The sequence below is a fragment of the Nothoprocta perdicaria genome, unplaced genomic scaffold (genome assembly GCF_003342845.1).
Source record: "Nothoprocta perdicaria isolate Ctin4 unplaced genomic scaffold, notPer1 scaffold_283, whole genome shotgun sequence".
Lineage (NCBI taxonomy): Eukaryota > Metazoa > Chordata > Aves > Tinamiformes > Tinamidae > Nothoprocta > Nothoprocta perdicaria.
This window is the reverse complement of record NW_020455514.1, coordinates 618,074-637,053: the sequence shown is the minus strand read 5'-3', so window position 1 is coordinate 637,053 and position 18,980 is coordinate 618,074. Positions and strand designations below refer to the sequence as shown.

At 50.2% G+C, this 18,980-nt stretch overlaps 1 long non-coding RNA gene across 2 annotated transcripts; it reads right to left on the bottom strand.

The window, feature by feature from the left end:
- Positions 1 to 3,991: 3,991 nt before the first annotated feature.
- LOC112949052 lies at positions 3,992 to 11,542 on the bottom strand. 2 transcript variants are annotated; one of them, XR_003249746.1, is made up of 2 exons: positions 10,307 to 11,542; positions 3,992 to 5,535 (listed from the first exon to the last, which is right to left on the bottom strand). It is a non-coding gene; the product is annotated as an uncharacterized LOC112949052 (long non-coding RNA). The 2 variants fall into 2 exon arrangements; XR_003249747.1 differs by having other exon boundaries at positions 3,992 to 5,512.
- Between the last annotated feature and the right edge of the window lie 7,438 nt (positions 11,543 to 18,980).

Here is an 18,980-nt window from a genome sequence, read left to right as displayed (position 1 = left end):
CTACCTCCCCTCCTGCCCCAGGAACTGGGCCCAAGGGCAGCTGAGCTCCCATTTACATCCCTGAAGTGGCTAGATTTTCTCAACAGCTCAGTTTTGACCTGGATCCCAAGCGCTTTGGAAGCATCCAGAGCTCCCACTGAAGAACCAGGTCTAGTGGGCTCCTACATGGAAGCTGAGGCCTGGGAAGTTTCTCCTCAGTTGAGTCCTAGGTACCTGCCCCACCACTTGCCTTCCTCATGCATCTCTATGCTGCCATGGCAAGAACTGGTTCTTCTTCCTTTGCTCATGATGAAAACAACATTTTAAGTGTAAATACACACAAAAAGCCTGTATTTTGGAAAGCTACTTGGTTTTGACACATAACCCCCTTTCCACTCTGAGTGATGGTGGGACGTCCAGGGACTAGAGTGGAAGCARAACCGAGGCCAAAGCATCAGCTCTTAATTGAGGTTGCCCAATGAGCTCCTCTCCGGTGGCTGCTATGTCCAAGGCTAGGGAGACCCTGTGTGGAGACGTGGGGCAGCACAAGCTCTGCAGGTCTATGTGGGAAGAGAGGAGAACCAGTAGACACCTGCAYCCAGCAGCGGGAAAGAAGCTCTGCCTGTTCAGCACAGCTGAGCTGGTGCTAGCTGCAAACTTTTAGCTTGAAAACTTGGGTTAAAAACAAAGCAAAAAATCAACAAAAACAGATGGATGTTTTGGTTGGAATTTCTGCCTCAAAAGCAAAGTAAAACCATATTTTTTTCCTCCTCTCCCACTCTCACCTTGTCTCAGTTTTGTCATTAAAATGGTAGCAGGGATGGGAAAGCGAGAGGAGCAACAGAAACAGCAACTACCAGTAACAGTGTTTGGTCTCCATAAAAATAACTTGGAGAAGGCTACACACTGGATTTCTGTTTTTAAATAAACAACATTTTTCAGCTACGTGCACAATAGTTGTTCCCAGCTGACAATYCACTGCAGTTTTGGATGCGAGGAAAGCATCAAAGACCAGGCAAGATAAAGAAGAGCATTAACCCAGCCCTTCTCTTCTCCACAGAGACTAAAAGTTGACTTAGAAAAAAAGAATACCGCTGGAAATTCTCACATAACCTTCTAGCTCCCACGAGGCCACAGATCAGGGCACTTCCAGCCAAGACACCAGGCTCCCAACTGCACAGCAAGGGGCRAAACCGCAGCGAACCAGAACAAACTTGGGTCTTGTTTATCGCTCCAGCCCTGCGGCAACTTCTACGGGATCCCCCAGAAGGCAAATGCTTTAAAGGCAACACTTTTCAAAGGCGTTGGGCTTTCATGCTGTCTGTCTGTCCCTTCAGAAGCTGCATAAATGATTAAACCAGATTCCTGGAAAGGTGAGTCAGGCTCACAGGACTGCAGATGGGTTTTTCTCCACCRTTTTTCCTCTCCTTGCGCCTCTGTGAGCTCCAATGTGGAGCTCCAACGTTGTTTTTGTCAATGAAGAGCACAACACGTCCGAGGCAGCCTGTAGTAGGAGCAGGTGATGGGTCAACACCCTGGCATGTCTTCACAGATTGCATTTAGGAATGTTTTAAGCCAACACAATGACACAGATCTCAAAATACCTGACCTATTTCCCCTGAGGCCCATGGTCAGTAGGAACCCGTGAAGATGTTTAACCCGAATAGCTTTGGCCATACCCACACAACACCTGATGCTAAATGGGTCACATCTTCACTAGAAGCATCAAGCAGGGCTACACGGGACCCTTCAGCCCGCTTGTCCCAGCACGAGGGGAATCTCCTCCGAGAAACTGGGACACAGCTAAGGAGATTGATGTCACACCTGGCAAAACACGTCCTGGGTGAAACAAGACAGCAGAGCTCCCCAGTAACCCGGTCTGCGCTTATTGTCCCAGCCTTGGAGATAGGGAGCTTCAACCTAATCCAGCAAGATGGAAGGGGACAAAAAAAAGGAGGAAAGCAGGCAAGATGTGGAAGAAGCAGAAGGAGCTTTTTCTATGTCCACCCCTACAACTGAAGTGGAAGCAAGCAAAGAAACTCTGGGACCCTTCAAGTCTGCCAGTCCCAAACAGCCAGAAATGGCAACTTGCCCCTGCTTCAGATATATTTGACTGCCAAATTCCGAGGCAAACTAAGAAATTTCAATGTCCATGTCAGATAARCACTGTGGTGCCTTTCGAAGCTGTGATTTCCCTCTGTAGCCATGAGGTAGTTGAAGCTTTTGACGAAAGCTGAGATTAGGCTCCCCAATTCCAAGAACTAGGGCTTCTTAAAAAAAAAAGAGAGAATAATAATGATGAGACAGAGCTAAAATCACGAAACTTTGCAAGGCTGGTGTTGAAAGAGGAGCCCTTTGTATGTTAATGATCTTCCCCCTCCTGTGCCCAACCGCTAAAGGGCGATTCAAGCACTCCCTGCGCTGAGAAGATGGGAAATTAAACTTGTCCAAGGAGAGCCACATATTCTGGCACGTTGTTCAAACCTGCCCCACCTCAGGAGGCCACCGCAAGGGAGCTGCTTTGCTCTGAGCCTCCTTCTCCTCCATCCCAAAAGGAGGGGAAACGGCTGCTCCGCCGCCATTTCTAGACTCCTGTGATGCCAGGAGGGCTCCRATGTGTGTCGGGAGGGAAGGGCCTGGATCCAAAATGAGTTGGGCACTGAGGGACACTGAAGGTTTGCTCTGCTTTGCTGTTCCCAAGCACCAAGGCAGCAAAGTCCGATGCATTTGTTGTGCAAAAACAACAGGCCATGCTGGCATACTTCGTCCCAAAAAACACTAGCAGCTACTCTGGTCTTCTCATGCCTTTGGAAACAGGGATATATTCATCCCTTGGAATCCGTGAGGGTTCAAGCAAGATCCAAGACAAGGATCCTTCCCCTTGCTGCTTCTCCCCAGCAAGCCTCTTGCTTTCCTCCACGCCTGTAGATTTAGGTGTCCAGCAAGACCAGGCTCCCTTCACAACACGAGCAACCTGCCTTGAGAAAGGCTGCAGGCCCAGAGACCTGCGTGTTCTTGCCAGCTCCGTGGCTTGTGCAATCTCCTGCAAGACTTTCATTCTTCAGTTTCCTTTTGTGCACTAACAGGGACCCACGTGGCTCCTTTCCCCATCCCGCGTGGCCCAAAGCAGGGTGCAGCACTGCAAGGACACCTTGGTCCTCAAGCAACCAACGGTCACCAGAGCTTCACAGCAACCCCAATCCACTCCTCATTCGCAGCAATGTCATCTTCTTCACCTCGTTGCTCACAGACCACTGAAACGTTAATCCAACCCTACGACAAAACAAGTGCTGCTCACCCCCAGCACTCACAGCAAGGCAGCACCATGAACGCCAAGGCTGGCCTCAACACAGGCTTTGGAGACACCCATTCTTGCCCTTCTCCCATTGCAGCCATCACTAAAGCACAAGCTTCAGCTCTAAACCTGCTTTCAATTCACACAGAAGGTCAAAAAAAAAAGGAACCCCTTCGCCCTGGGCTTGCTCATCGGAGCCCGTGCAGATCACTGGGTGGTTTCTTCCCACCTATGTAATTTTAGCAGGGACCAAACAGCTGAAATGAGACTTGAGGCTCTTCAAACCACAAGCCTCACAATAAATAAGGGTTAAAGGCATTTCCAGGCATGTCTATCCATTTTCTGGTGACTCTTTCATGCCCGATGGTTTTCTTCTACCAGAAAAACTCTCCGCTCAGCTTCAAACACAAATGCAGCCCCATTCAACCACTTCCACAGAATTTCAGCATGAATTGCTGTTTATTCTTAAGGTGCTCTGCCAGGCTAGGACCCTAAAGAGAGGCAGCCGAGTTGATTTGGACGTAAAAAGAGACTTCGAGTCGTGTTTGCAGTGGCAGGTTATTATAAAGAGAAAAGTACCACCACAAAACTGATCCCTTGGGAAGCTTCCCATGCTCCACTGCCCTAACACACTGTTTGCATATTATTGTTTCATTCAACATCACCAACGTGATTTTGGCTTATTTGGTGATGGRGAGTAAAAGCCCTTACCCCTTAAGTCCACCTCAGGCTTTGCCTCAGGACTTAAGTGCCAGAGCCACAGAGTAAATTAGCAGCAAACCTGGAATCAGAGCCCAGGAGTCCTGAGCCTTCGAGTCATAACCTATCCTCGGCATTTAGCTTTCTAAACACATTCATGTTAAATAAACTCTTTCTGGATTTATTCCTCATAATAATTATTGGCAGATAATTGCCTGCAATGCTGTACAAGTAAAAGTAATCGTAGATACAAAACCAGTTTTAAATAATGCCAGGTCATGACTCCATCCGTGACACAAAGGAAAACAATCTTCCCGATTTTGCAAAGTGGGTGCTCTCGTGCATGAGAGCATCGCAGCCAAACCTGAGCTACCTGCAGAACACAAGCTGCCCTGCAAAACATCCTGAGGTCATTGCAACATCACACAACACTGGCTTCCTTCACAGGCCACTTGCATTCCCTGGGAGTCCCCTTCCCATGGGAGGRATCATCCAGGGATGGCAGCAGGAGAGAAGAGCAACCTCATGGTCAAAGCAGGGAAGACGGGTTCAACATGGGCTCAGGTCCTGGCTCTGCAGGGAGCTCCCCGAGGCAAATTTGCATCCAAGTTTGTCAGACTGCTAGGAGAAAAGGACACCCACTCATCGGACTCGGTTCTTCTCAGTGGGAGCTCTTTGACTGCAAGCCTGTCTGCTGAGAGGTTTGCTGGTGAGCTTCACTTGGCCCCCTGCAAACCCAGCTCTGCTCCAGCCTACAGGTCAGGTTCAGCACAGAAAGGCCTAAAATGATTAAAAAAGCCAAGGACATCAGAGCTGGCTCTCCCTCCACCTGCACTGAGAGCAGTTTGTGAAGACAGAGGGGGAGAGAGGGGGATGAGTGACAGGCAAGAAGGGGAGATGCAAGTCTCTAATTAGATGTAAGACAAGTCTACACCGCACAATGAGCCCCAAGCAAGCTCCAAGCAGGCGGCTGCATCCACACAGCCCACACATGCAGTCACAAATTCCTCATACTCAAGGTCAAACACCCCATTCCCCCCACTTCTAAGCATTGGCAAAGATAAGTGGACACCGTACACAAATGATTGCCATCCTCCAGGTCCTGAAAGAACCACATTGCAGCGGGACAGCTGATGAACATCATGTCTCGAGAGGGTGAGCTAGCTGGGACAGAACACAGTGACCTGGGGGAGCTCCAGATCTCTCCAGAAAAGATCTTCTGCCCAGCCTAGGCCTGCCAGCACAAGGTAAGGTAAATAAGGAACCAGCCAAAGCTTCATCAGCACACAAAAAAAATAAACAAAAGTCAGCAAAGTCTGTTGGAAGAGGAGAATCACTGATGTCTTAATTGCTCCTCTTGGCATCCCAGAGGCGTCATAAGGCTGTGACTAGTGTTTGGCCTCCACAGAGCGCAAGGGAGTCAGAGAAGAGGATGCCCATGGTGCCCTGACGGTGCTTTGTTGACAGGCAAAACAGGCTGATGAGATGTGGTYGGTCCTGCAGATGCCTCGCTCGTAGGTGGTCCGAAGCCAGTCGCCCCTGGAATGAATAGCCGGCTTGTTCTTGAGATAAAGAGGAGAAAAACAGGATGAAATGAAGGAATGCGGAGGGGAGCAAGAGCTCATTGTTATCCCACGAGGAGGACAAAGGCACCCCGCGAAGTGCGGCGGGAGCTGGAGAGCAGGGACCCTCGCAGCGGTGGGTCCAAGCAGTGGGAGAGGAACCACCCATCCGACTGCCCGGGAGCTGCTGACACGGCTGTTGACAAGAAGGCAGCACCAAACTGAGGACACGAGAGCAAGCCAGGCTGGGAGCACAGGCTCTTTGCTCCATGGAGCCACCAAGTCCCTATTGATATATCCAGGGCTCTGCGGGGAGCCCTTTGATGCGAGTTAATGACCCTCAGAGATCTGCACTCATCCAGTTCTGCTTGATCTTTAATAAAAAACAAGAATCCCCAAGACAGGCTGCAGGGGAGCACCAGGAGCAGGGCTGGCTCCGGGATGTGGAATGCCATGGAGATCATGCTCTGTGCTCGCAGATGCTGTCCAGGCTCCGTATCCAAGAGGACCAGCCCCAAAGCRTCTTCCATGACTAGATCACCATCAAGGAAGCCATGGCAGAGGGCAGCAGGCTACGCTTCCCAAGCAGGGAGCCCGAGAAAAGCTCCTACAAATGAGTTTAAAAAGCTCCTGCTGGGCAAACACTGCTGCCCTTGCTCCATCTCTAGCCAAAGCGAGGACCAAGCAGTTGATGGGGCTTCCCAGGCCACGAGCATGAAACCCCACCAACCTGAGCTCAAGCAGTGCAAGGTAAGGGGTGCGTCAGCACCGAGCCAGCCAAGAGGTGCCGCGGGGCCGAGCGCCGGCTCCGCTGCCCTCGCAGCCTTGGCAGGGCTCCGGCCGCCCCGACGCTCACAGCGAGGGCAGAGGATTCATCCACGGCGGTGCCCGGCGGATGGTGGTGCCCACGGGACACCGAGCTGCGTCAGCAGGAGCGTGTTGCGGCGCGAGGCGACATCGCCACGTCCTGCATGACATCAGCRGGGCCGAGGGCTCGGGGCCAGGCCCTCGGAGCAGGTCATGCTCTACGTTATTGGGCGCGTTGCAACACACGCACCAGGAGCGGCCAAGAGGCCAGAAGCCGGGGTCACCCCTCCCTTTCCGTGGCATGAGAGGACCAGAAACAGGAGAGCTGAGCTCAAAAACCCCATCTAAAACAAGGCAGCACTGTCAGCTCCACAGACAGCCTCTTTCCTCAGAAAGTTAGTGTCTACTACTAAAAATGGAGGTCACTGATTGACTATTAACCCTTCCTAACTACACTCAGCTTTGTTCCTCCTTAAAACAAACAGGGGCTCTCAGATCATGACTCTTTGTGGCAGGGAACAGCGGTGGGAAGCCAAGATGAAAGTTAAAGCTCTCTCTAATCACCTTCCCATGGGCTAGAACTTCTCCCAGGAGCTTTTTTAGTGGTCTGGGTTTTGTCTTTAGTGACTGTGGTGGGTTTGATTTCTTTTTCTGCACAATTCACATCCTCACAGATTATCAGGCTGATACCACACTTGCTGACCACACTAAGGATGGAAGCAACCTAGTCTGCAAGCCCATTAAAGCGGTGTTCAGGAGAGGGGGATATTTGCCCTGAAGATTTATATTGAGTTCTGATCAAGGCAGTTCAACATGTGATAAATGTCCTCAGGGCACTGTTCAAAAACACAGCAATTGAGCAAAGGATGGGGATGCAGAACTGCCACCACATCTGAACTGACTCCACCACCCATGCCAGTCTGAAGGGAGTCAGTCCTTGCTTGCATTACTCTGTACCCTGTCCTCTGGCAACACATTTGGATAAGTCCGATAGCTCCAGAACTGCTGTGTGAAGAGGTGGAGATTCCCTTTGTCTCCAGGCACCTGCTGGACCTGTTGACAGCGACTGTTGGGTGGCAGAGATCAGCAAAGGTTAAGAAGGTGGGCATGGGTCTGGGAACATTTGCTTGCAAGCTAGAGCTAAGTGCCCACTCCCCAGTCACACTCTCTTCAGGGAGAAAGGTTCTCCAGTCATTCCACTTACAGACACAGTTAGGGACAGCAGTGAGTACACTGGCTTTTCTAGCCGGAGTAGAGACTTTGACCATTTGCCATGAGATGGCAAGAGGAAACCTAAGAGCATCTCAGGACTGAGTGCCAAGCAAAGCCACACTGGAGTCTCCTGCTAGAAAGGGTCCCAACACATATGGCCACAGGTCACCATTTCCCACCTGTGCTGCTCCCTTGCTGCAGATGGTGAAGTGCTCCCCAAACACGAGGGGAAGCAGCTCCACAGCCCCCAGACAGGTGGACCGATGTGCTGCACCTTAGTCCCAACAGCAGGTACAAGGCCATGGAAAAGAAGCCYGTTTAAGCACTTGACTTGTGAGCTTGGGACAGGGGAGAAACAAGCAACAAGCAAGATCTGGACCCTTGCTTGAAGGGTCTGAAGTGCTTTAAGGTGTATTTACTGCTTGGAAGGGCTGCCACAACCATAGTCCGGCCAGGGAACTCATCAGCTTGGGGTGCTCCTGGATGCAAGACAGCTCCAAAGGCAAATCAAGTCTTTTGCCATCTTGTAAGGATTTAAGATATTGCAGGGATTTTTAGCTATTGCCTTAAACATACACATAAGAGGGGACAGAGCAAGGCAGGCAAGTCTGGTGCTTGACCCTCATGAAGCTCAGGATCCTCAGGGGAAGGAGCAGAGCAGGAAGCCTGGCCTGGTTTGATTTTGCTTGTGAGGTTTATCCTTCCACACACTCACACACATAAAAGTTGCATGATTAGTCAAAAATAAGCAAACAGCTAAAACACAATGGGATTATTATGATACCAGTGGAGACCCTAGGCCCCAGCCAAGGCCTTGCTCTGGGTACAGCAATGGAGAGGACACCACCAGGACATTGCCATTGCAAGAGGTGGATGAAACTCTGGTTACCGAGCCAGGGAAACAGTTACGGTCAAGTTGTCCAGCTTCTCATCTATGAAAAAAGTATAAACTGAGCCTGTCCACATTATGGACAGCTAATCTACCATAGTGCAGTGCTCAGGTTGGTTGTCTCTCGACTCAGAGCCTCTTGCCTTCAAGGACACCACAGCAGAACAGCCAATACACAAACGGAGACCCCAAAATGCCAAGGGGTGCAGAGAAAAAGCAGGTTCCTTAATCCCTCCCACCTTGAGTCCCCCATAGCCTTCCAGCCATCCAGGGCAAACATAGGACAGAGATCCTTTCCTTTAACCATAGCTCTCCAGCTGAGAAACCCCTTCTAGAGCAAGGGCACCAAGAAGGACTAGACCCTACGTATTCCTGCCTTTCCATGGAAGACCTGGCACCCAGGAGCTGCTCTCACACCATCCAACAGCCCAACACACAACGAGCTAGAAACCCCGAGGTGTTTCTACCAAGAGAAGGCAAGCAAGGCAGGCAAAGGGTTAACCACCAGATCAGTGCCTGTCATCAGCAGCCCTGGATGAGCCCCAAGTCTCCTGCGCTGGTACCTGGGCGCCTACCTCTGTCTCTGGGGTGGAGCTCTCCTAACCACAGGGCAGCCTCGCCTGCATTCCTGCTCCCTGAGTGACAGCGGCGCGCTCCAGCCCAAGCCTTGGCAGGAGAAAAGGTGCCTCCTGCAGGGCCAAGGCAGCCTCGCCTTGGAAATCTCCTTACTTAGTAGAAACAGGTTGAGGAGCCAGGAGCCAAGGGCTTGGCACCGGCGGGTGTTTTGCTGGAGATGTTCAGGAGCGCAACGAAATTGCCAGCTTGCATCTCCTTAGATGTCTGAGCAATATCCTAGTGCAGAATTAGGCAGGTAATAAGGGCTTGAAAGCAGGAACAACCACAGTTGGATTAAGATAGAGGCACTCCAGGCCTTTGCTTAGTTCCCTGGCTCATGGAGACTTGGGATGACATCAGTCTCCTCTTTTGCTTAGCAAAAGCATTTCTGGCGCTGGTGGCAAAGAGGAGCTGGAAGGCAGATTGTGAGCCCTGTTCCAGTGGCACTTGCCCGAGTTCAAAGACAGGGTCCAACAGAGACAACAGCAGCAGTTGCTGGAGCCAGAAAGACCCGGGGTRCAGGCTCATGGTTTGTGGAGGTGCCTGGGCTGCCAAGGGCACAGGAGCAGCTCCTGCTACCACGTGGAGGCATTGCACCCATGGGGAACAGCTCTGGGGGCAGTGTCCAGGGTGCTAGACAGTTCCTATCCCATGGGATTCATCCATGTCTCTGCCTTTCACCTGCTCTTTCAGCAAGACTCCAAGGCTTCCTCAGCCTTCCCAGCTCCAGCCCTCTGTGCCATCCCGAGCAGCACTGGCCAACACAAACCATTTTAATTCACCTGGTCTCCTAAACAACTGGAGCTGCCAATCATCTAATAATCAGTAAAAAGAAATAGCAGCAACTGTGACTGAGCTGACCCTACCACTAAATGCAAATGACTAAGCAATAGGTCAGAAAAGTCTTACCCAAGTTTGCTGGAGGTCGATGCTGTTTTCTTGGGGTGAAGGACACCACTCAGCTTGGGCCAAACTTTCTTTTGAGGGGAAGGTCCAAAGGAGGGCACAAGGGCCAAGTCTGACACTCATTAACTGTGCACACCAAGAGCCAGGTTTTCAGAGCACATCAACCAYCGCTTGGCTGCTGCCGGGACAACAGGGCAAGGACACTGGCTTTTCCCAGCATTTCCTCAGCATTCCTGGGGTTGCTGGATTGCCCCTGCAGTCAGATCTCTTTCAGAACCTCCCGTGCTGCCCCCATGCCACTTGCCCTGAYCCAAAACCCACACAAGAGAAGCTTTATCTCACCTGTTGCTCATGCACGTGGAGCTGTTCCTGCCAATAAGCCTGGCTTGAGCATCATCATCATGTCTGGCTTGAGCACCACCAGCAAAGCCTGAGGAGCTGAGGGTCAAACTGTGCTCCCTGCCCTTGAGGAAGGCTCCGAGGAACCAGATCCACCGGGTCACTGCCAGAGCACTGCTCTGCTCAAGTTTAGGCTTTCCCAGACTTGTCCAGAACCAAGTCTGCACAGTCCAGGCTTTGCCCACAGGCACCATCCAGGCCACAAGCACAGGTGGTGGAGCCAGCTGGGTTCAGGGCAGCTTCCTAAGGCTCTCCAGCTCCTGCCAAACRTACAAGTCACATTAAGGGTCCCACATGAGAATCACCATGGTTAAGGGTACAGCTAGATGCTAACACAATCTCGTTAAGGCTTAATGAGTCACTGCTCATCAGCCAAGCTGGGGCAACTTAGCCATTAAAAACGCAGAGCTGGAACAACTGCTGCGGTCTGATCACTTCTAATCCTCAGCATTATCTTGAGCATGTTTGCATTCAGTTTCTTCAATGAGTCGTGCACGGAGACCGCTGCCAATTTTTGCAAGGTGCTTTGATTTTTGCAGATGAGAAGCAAGAGTGAGGAACATATCCCCACTTGCTGCCTTTTGTCTTTCTTATCTGTTGATACTTGCAAGATACTCAGAGGAAGAATGGCTCAAGTTTTTGAAGCACRTAACAGAAGGCAATCCAGATTAACATAGTCCTCCCAACCGTTATTATGATTTATATTTGTTCCAGCCTCAGAAACCTTGCTTCTTCATCCCAACTCCAATAACAGCTGAAGCATCTCCAGAAAAACTTTTGCCTTTGGAGAAAAAGTTTAATCAGATCTTTGCAGCTCTTCCCATTGAACCTGCATGACTGTCCTGCCAAATTTCTAGACTTTGCACYGATTTAACTCCACCAGCTTCAGTGGCCTTGCTCCTCCTCATCACTAAGGAGCACCCACCTAAAACACATGCAGGGGAGAAGAAAGAACAGGACATCTCCATGACTGGGCACTAGCCAGGAGCAGAGGTGTCCACAGCATAGGCACATTTCTCACCAATGCAGGCACAGTCTGACATCCTCACCACAGCAGAAGAAGGGTGCCGGTGAGAGGATCCATTGCAGCCCAGGACAAACCACAGCCACCAGCGAGGCCCCAAGGYGCTCCAGGCTGCAGCAGTAGTACCAGGAATGAGAGCTGGGGCCAGGGAGAAGCCCACAGGATCCATCCTGTGGGCTGGATTGACCCAAGGGATCCATCTAGGAGATGACCCACACAGAGCACAGCTGCAAGTCCACTGAGAGGACAAAGCCAGAGACAACCATGGCTGCAACCCAGCTTAGGAGAGAAGAGGCCCTTGGCCTGMGCTTAAATAGAGCTCCTGGCCCATCACAGAGCCCAGGTGAAGCTGGCCAGCCTCATTAAAACCTATTAGTGCCCTCATGGCCCTGGCAGCAGGTGCGTTAGATAAGGTGAATTCTTCTATAGCTTGGTTTCTTCATACCCAAAAGAGCATAAAYGGCTTGCATCACCTCCTGAATGTTCATCACCTTCTCGCAATGTTGTAACCCTCCGTCACACTGAGGACCAAACTGCTGCCTTGGTTTCACCTGCATCGCTGGCAGATGAGGGGCTCAGAGCCTAAATTGCTGCTTTCCAGCGTTTGCCAGTGAGCACAGAAATGTTTATTCCATGCTTTCCAGCCTCATTCACGTCTGCAGAACGCGCTTTGCCAAAGGGACTCGCAGGGACTAAAGAGTAGTTTTATCCAATTATTTTTTAACTACACCTGTGATTCCYGGGGAGCTCTGGACACCGCCAAGGAGAGACGGGCCGGCTTTCTGCTCGTAAATTAAGTTGTTCGCTGGGAAGCAACCCAAAGAGCACGGAGCCGTCCATTTCACACCTCCGTCCCCCATTCCGGACCGCTGGGGCCGTGACGAGACAAAGGCAAAAATGCCCAAACAAAATTTCACCCCTAAATCTCCRGGGAATCATGTGGAGGCAGGATATTACAAGAAGAGCACAGCAAACCCGTGCTTTTCTGTATTTTGTTTTGTTTTCCATTTAAAGAAAAAGACTGAATTTAAAAAAAAAAAAAAAGGAAAAAAAAGAAAAAAATTAAGTCTTCCTAAAAAGAATGAAGGCAAGAAACCTTCAGAATTTCTAACAGAAAATTAAAAGAAATATTCCAAACAAAATGCTTTATTTTGAGGGCGTTTGAGGGCTGATTTTGAGCGGTCATCCACTGCATTGATAGCAAGGAACTGCATAAGGTACTCCCAAAAGTGAGCAAAGAACTAGGAGATGATCTGCAGCAAGAGCACAATAAAACATCTAGGAGAAAGTGATCTAAAGCTCGCCTTTACATCTCCAGTGAAGAGATATGAGAGTTGTCATTGGCAGTTCTCTGAAATCATCATCTCAACGTATGGTGGCTGCCAAAAAAAAAGCCAACAAAACGGAGTACCACCAAGAAGGGCACCACAGGCAACAGAGAAGGTGTCATTCTGTGTAGAAACCCTGATGTCCTCACGCTTGGAGGACCATGTTCAGTTGCGGTCACCACGTCTCAAAAACGGCCTCGTGGAATTACAGAAAGTCCAGAGGACAGCGGCTGCCATGGCCAAAGATGTGGAGAGGTTGCCTTGTGTGGAGAGGCTGGAAAGGAGATTTCCTCACAACTGATCCACTTTTCATGCCGCGGCAACTGCAACGTATCCTACATTCTTTGACCAAAAAAATAGCTCCGTTGACGGCCTCTTTGGGGCCAGGCAATGGCCCTGCCCCTGGGACATTCCCCAAGGAAGAAGGTGCTAATTTGGGCTCTTCCACCTCACCTTGTTGTGCAACAGAAAGTGGCTGCTTGGGAGACGCGAGGCTGCGGTGCCACGGGGAAGGTTGCACCGCAGAGCCGTGATCGAAGCGTGGGTCAGAGCCGGAGCTGGCAGCACTTTTTTTATTTGCTGGCCCAGTTTCGCTTACTTTGCTCGTTTGTGGTGCACATCGCCCTGGCAGGAGACGGCGCGTGCGTGACCTGCTGCTGAATCATCGCAGGCACTCGGGAAGCCCAGGAGCTGGGACGAAGAGGACGCCGCGTGCCAAACATCCCCGCTCCAGATCAGCACGTTTGCAACGGGTGCAATGGCAACACGAGAGGGCAGGAGAAAAATGAGGCACACCGACGAAAATTTGGCACTTTTGACATTCCTGGCAAAAAACTTRAAGCCTCTGGCGGGCTGACAAGCTGTACCCAAACACCCTATAACAACAACTACAACAAGAAGAAAGAATTCCCTATGCAGTGCCCCACGCATCAGGACACCCTGAGGAATGGACAGGAGTTTCTGGAGAGGCTAACAGGCTCAAGGCACTCCTACCACGCTCTCCAATGCAATATGAACCATTTATTATAATTTAGAGCAATAATAAGGAAAGGGTGACGTCGTGGGAATTTGGTGGGCAACGTACAACTGTGCTGGAGTCTGCTAGAGAGATTAGTGAAGGTAGAAATGTCTTTCAAGAGCCTAACTCTCATCTACAAACCCCTAAATCCGCTTGTGCTTTTGAAAAGCCCTTTTGAGTAGCTGCAGGCTGGACATGTCTGGATTTACTGCAGATTTAATCTCAAAGTGTTCATGAAATTCCAGCCTGAATCCCTGGAACTTACTCACCACCCCTGTAATTTGGAGAGAAGCAACACAGAGGGATTTGGGGATGCTCGGGGTCAGCCTCCTGGCATTCCCTGAGATTATTGCCGTCTAAGATATTAAACAGGTGATGGATTTGGACCAGATTCCCAACTATGAGGCTATGTCCAAGCCCTTCTGCAGCCTGCACAGTGTAGAGGAAACCAGAGCTCGGATGACTTTGAGGGAGGCAAAATTATCTCTAGCATAGGTGCCATCAGTAGGAGATAAGAACACTGTTTTGGACAAGGAATTAATGGGTGCAGCTGATGATTTGGATTAGCCAGATTTCTCCGGAGATTATTTATTAAAGCAACTGGGACCTGCTCCTAGGGAACGAAGGTCTCCTTTTCACTCCTTCCACCTCTGTCCTTGTGCTGCAGACAACACTGCAAGCTGGTTTGTAACCCCAAGCTCCAAGTTCACTTGCCCCAACCCCAAAGCTCCAAGTTCATTTGTCCAGCAGGACATACTGAGTATTGCACAAAGGGAGAGACCAGCGCTACAGGTTGCCATCTGGCTCCAGTTGGCTGGCGAGGCAAGACAGGTGAAGGCTGCTTCTAATTGACCCCAATTCCTCAAATAGYCCCAATTGCTGAGGAGCTGGATAAATAGCAGTGTCGGAATCAGCTCTGAACGGATCCAGGTGTCTTGGTGCCCTATGGCCTGGGACAGAAACCTCTTGGCGCCCTTGTCCTCCCTCCAAAGAACGTTGACAGTGTCTTGCTTCAGAAAGTCCATGTCAGGCCAAGAGGTTTCAAAGCTCTGGATCAAGTTCTAAATTACCCTGGATTGACACAATAGGGACTGTCAACACCCAGCAAYGTATAAGTTGACATGGTCAAAGGCACCCAAGTGCTAAAACGCCGCTCAGCTTTGACAGAGCAAGTTGACTGCCAGGGAAGGGGGTAGCATTGCTCTATTTTTCCCTTTATAAAAAGGTCAAAACAGATCAAACATCCAAAGTCCCATTTCAAAGAAGATCCGAGCTCTGCTAGGAAGCAAAAAGACTTGCCTGAAACTTTTCTTGTTTATGAATTATTGTAAATGCTGGTCAGGCAAAGGGTTTCATGGTAATTCTAGGTGATTACTTTGGTAGGAGCAATAGTTTAAAGATTTTGGGGGGATAAAAAGACTTTTAGTTCTTTCTGATCCAAAACTGAGATGTTCCTCAAAATCTTTGTTTTGAAAGACTTTTTTTTTTTTCTGCTTTCTAGCCCCTCCAAAAATTCACTTTGGGTCAACCCAAAAGAATCAAATCAAAAAAAAAAAAAAAAAATATATATATATATATATATATATATATATAAAAAAAAATCCTAGACCTGCCAAAGCCTGAAAACATCAGGCACTTGTGAAGCTCTAATAAAGGACAACGTCTCCAGGCTGGATTGTCCTTCTTTGGGTCACATATTACAAGTCTCCAAGACAAAACCTATACAACGTGCCCGTATTTCCCCCAGGGCTGCGTTTGTCTCGCAGCCTGGCTGCCTGTTTCGCACTGTGGCACCTGTGTCAGTTGAAGGATATGAATTTTTCACCCGCGTAGTCATGAGCAGATAATCACCCGTCTTGTTATGATAACACCGGTGTAAACATACCCTCACCAACACGGCCTAGTCACCGTCCTTTGCCGGAGTCGTTACGCCAGTAGAAAGCAGATCTTTGCCACGGCAATGCACTCGTGCTCTTCTGATGCTGCCGTTTAATTCTAGAGAAATTCAAATATGTTTCCAGGCTACTCCTGCTCCTTGCTGCTGCTTGGATTTTTCCTCAGCAGAACATCCACTGGCTCTTAAGATGGTTTCTTCATTGCCAACTCTTCATGGGTTGAAGCTTTGGTCTTCTATGGAAGGATCCTACTAGAAGACCATGGACATCRGTGCTCATGTGGCTCGGTGGCAAGGGGAGAAGACTTTCCCTGTTGCCCCAGCCATCCTCTTATCGCAGCGTGGCCATCACATCCAGCAGCAGGCAAGGTCCAAAGGCTTCACACGCACCATGAGGCCCCAGGTTGGTGGTGGTACCCAATGTGCAACCCCAAATGGCAATTCCTCTTCCAGATCCTTGGTGAGGCCCCGCAGCCCGGCCTGGCAGGGCTCCTTGGGACATCCATCAGCTGGTGTCAGACTCCATGTGTGTCTCAGCCTTGCCCTCTYACCCCCGAGATGAAGCCAGGGAGAGGTTGGCCCAGTGGCCAGCCAAAGATCTGTCACTGGCCGTGCCAGAACTAACAACAAAGACAAATGGGCCCATCATAGTAAATGGCTCTTAATGGGCTGCAGGAGGCAATTGGTCGGCAAAGCTGGCTGGGCACCATATGTGAATTCTTCCCTAATCACTCCAAATTGGTCCAATTTGTTCAAGAGCCGTGCAGGGACTTGTGCACCAGCAGCCATGGAGTTTTAGCCTGAGCGAAGCCTGCATGGAAATAATTTTGCACTTGTGTGGATGCTTCCCAAGGCTCCAGCGAAAAATGGGGGGGAAAAAAGCAGGAGCAAAGAGGAAGCGGGAGGTTTTAGCTCTGCGACTGGGGCTTTTCATTGTTTTTTTTAACTTAGTGCTCCTTGTCTGGGGGAAGGAAAACAAAAACAAACAAACAAACAAGCAAACAAAAAGAAGACAAAGAACTAAAGAGTTTGGATGTGAATGAATGAGACAGTGAGGGTGCAGGTGATGGCTAATGGTAGCATTGATATAGCACTAGAAATATGCTGTGTTTTCTGCTCATAGAATGGATCCTATGCKTGAGAGCTCTGTGTCAAACACGGCTGGAGGTTGAGGTGAAGAAAGAGGGAAGTAAAAGGGAATCTTGGGGAGAGTGTGTTTTGAGGAAGAACTTGCATGGACTCGAGGATGACYATATGAACGTGATGCTAAGACTGTGATGATGGGACGTACAGGTCAGGACGGCTGCTGTATCTTGGCGTCTTGACATTTTCGTGAATCCCATGTCACCTCTGAGAGCCCTAGTTCATGGAGACCCTTGATGAGAGGACAATTTTTCTTTCTGGCACCTCCAAAGCCTGGAGATGGGACTTGTCCGCTGAGAAGGTACAAAGAACCCAACAGATGAATTTTAGAAGGCCTTGCCACTTGGGATGACAGAAAGGACTGAGAAGTTTCTGAATGCCCGGGAACAGAGACAGTGGGACAGYGGCATGAAACACTTGGCTTGAAATTGCCATCTGTGTCAGGGCTTGGACCAGAGAGTCCCCTTCTGCTTTAGCTTCCCCAGCTGCGGATGGAGCAATCGAGCTCCCTGGGAGCAGCAGCTGGGAAGCYGAAGCCGCTCGTGTGCCCGGCAGCATCCACGCCAAGCAAGGTCTTCTGCAGCCCTCAGGAGACCCAAAGCACCCACCTGCCCGGCGAGGAGATTTAAGTCACACCTGCAGTCTGAATGGCACTGTGAAGATAACAACCAGCTTCCTGCCCCCTTTTATTGAAAAATAAGCTACTTAACCCCCTTTTTTAAAGCCTGCCCCCCTACCCCCTCCCTAGCCCCTCTGTGACCATCCCAGGCGTCACACCCGCTATTGAAAAGCCCTATTGTTCTGCCCCTACCTTGGCTTCACCTCTCCTGTGATCAGAGGTTATGGCTCTAATTATCTTGCTCCCTGCCTTCTGGACTATCAAGACATTCAATCAGAGGTCACCCAGGTCATCTTTCATTGGGAAGAAGAGATGTCACCAGGAAGGTAAAGTTTCGGAGCATCCTTTGATGCTAAGCTAGCAGGAATTATAGTCCAGCTCTCCCGGGATATCCACCACTCGTGGGTGCTGCAAGGCACTCAAAGGTTTCTATCTCGGACTGCCTTTCAAAAACAACAACAACAACAATAAAAAAAACTTCTTGTTAACCATAAAACAGTTAAAGACTCTACAAGTCCCACTAGAACCAACAGGAAGAGCATGGGCTTCAACTAGGTCTCCCAGAAGAAAAATCCATCATCCTTCTGGGCCAAGTATTGGGCAGATGTACCCGTGAARTCCTGGCCAACAGCTCGGGTCTGGATGACTCTGGGAGCCAGTTTCTGCATGTCTTGTGCTCTGGGCGTATGAGGGGCGAAAAGGGCCCAAAAGCACCCGAATCAGGTGTCAGATTTTCACAAGAATCCAGGGCAAGGGGAGTTGAATGCTCTGAAAAAGCAGAGCCCTTGTTTAAAGGACTTTATAGTCTGGAAAATAAAAAATGCTAGATGAAAATCACCAAACCTGGGTCTGAACRCTCTGGAATGAGGGTCTCTGTCTCCTTGGGCCTAATCTTCCTCATCCCAGAAACCCGGAACGTGTTCAGGAAGCAGGGAAATCGCTTTAGCTTGTACAAGGTAAGGAGACCGCGTGTTTTCTCCTCGCTTGCATGCTGACGAGACCCACAGCAGAGGTGCCCTCGGTCCTGCTACCCCGTGCACAACGCGAGAGGCAGAGATTGCAGCCCAGCTCCAGCCTGGAGCGCCTTGCAATCCGAAAGGAAGGACAGTCTGCCTTTGCCCCATCGTCATTCCCAAGCGGCAGTGTCCTGAGGGCTCCGGGGACGGCGTTGGAAAGGGTTTCCCAGGCCACATGGAGTTTGAAGCCGACACTCGTGACCGGGACAGAAACAGCTACGAGGGCAGCTTCTCCGCGCACCGCCGGGCTCCACGCTTCATCACGCGTGCGCGGACTCGGCTTTTCCTGCTCGCTCCATCCGTCTTGGCCAGTTTTTCTGCCCTTCCTTCCATCCGCCCCTTCCTGCTCTTTGGAAAGTCGCAGGTTTTACTTGGCTGCCCAAGCTGGGCACGTTCTATAAGATGCTTTGTTATGTGGCCTCTTTTTTTTTTTTCATCTCAAAAAAGTTTCTGTCACTTTGAGTAACAGAGAGAAAGAGTGAAGAGGAAAAAAGGAGAAGGAGAAGGAGAAGGAGAAGGAGAAGGAGAAGGAGAAGGAGAAGGAGAAGGAGAAGGAGAAGGAGAAGGAGAAGGAG